This window comes from Elephantulus edwardii, unplaced genomic scaffold, assembly GCF_000299155.1.
Source record: "Elephantulus edwardii isolate Elephantulus edwardi_28Jun2011 unplaced genomic scaffold, EleEdw1.0 scaffold00127, whole genome shotgun sequence".
NCBI lineage: Eukaryota > Metazoa > Chordata > Mammalia > Macroscelidea > Macroscelididae > Elephantulus > Elephantulus edwardii.
The window spans coordinates 7,923,433-7,924,480 of record NW_006399877.1 but is presented as its reverse complement, the minus strand read 5'-3'; positions in this window follow the sequence as shown (position 1 = coordinate 7,924,480).

Here is a 1,048-nt window from a genome sequence, read left to right as displayed (position 1 = left end):
AGTGCTCAGAGGGGCCGAGGTCCTGCCACGTGCCAGGGTAGAGTGCTCAGAGGGGCTGAGGTTCTGCCCTGTGACAAGTCACTCCATGGCACTGGTGACACTGAGCTCATGCCATGTGATAAGACATCCGAGTGCTCTGGGCTCCAGACTTACCCTGAGGTTCTGTCGTGTGATAGACCACCCCAGTGCTCCGGGCTTCTGATGACACCGGGCTCATGCTGTGTAACAGGCCATCCCCTGTGCCGGCTTCCTTAAAGAGACACCAAGGTCCTGCCGTGTGACAGGCCGTCGCAGTGCGCCTGGCTCCCGGGAGTGGAGGACATGCCCAACAGGAGGGAGAAGTTACACCTGCTCATGGAGGCGGGGCCCTTCTCTGGCCCAAGAAGGCTTCCTGAAGCCACATCTATCTGAGCAGTGTTTCCAGATTTGACTAGAAGATTTCTCGGTGGGGACATTCTCCCCCCACCCCGCCCCGAGGCCGGAGTGGATAGACAGGCATGACTCTGGAGAAAGCAGGCAGCATGCTAGGAACAGCACAGCATTGGGAATTACTGAGGAGCTGAGAGATCGTATTACGATGTAGGTGTGGAGTGACAGGCTCAGGAGGTCCAACTTGATCTTGAGGTAGTAGAGAAGTGACTCTCAGGTGAGACAGGAAATCACTGTCACCTCTGGTTGAAGGGCAGTGAAGAACGTTCTGCTGCCAGGGCCCGGGCCCTTCCCTGCCCTTCATGACCTCTTGTGCCTTGAAATGACCACCCGAAAACAGACAAAGATCTCTCAGAATTTTGGGCGTGGTTAGTGACTAGTGACCACCTTGTTGTGACCTCTCACGACTCTGGGAAAACTAGGAGAAATTAGGATCTCCATAGCCTCTCGCCAAAATGGACATCCTGACCAAGAAAGGTTTCACTGGTGCCCCAGGGTAGGTCCAAATCTGTTCCTTGGGTCTCTGTGAGCCTCAGGCGACTGGACAGCACCTAACAACATTCCAGTTCCTACAGCTCTTGTTGCATGACAAGGAGCAGAAGGTGAAGGGGTCAGCTCC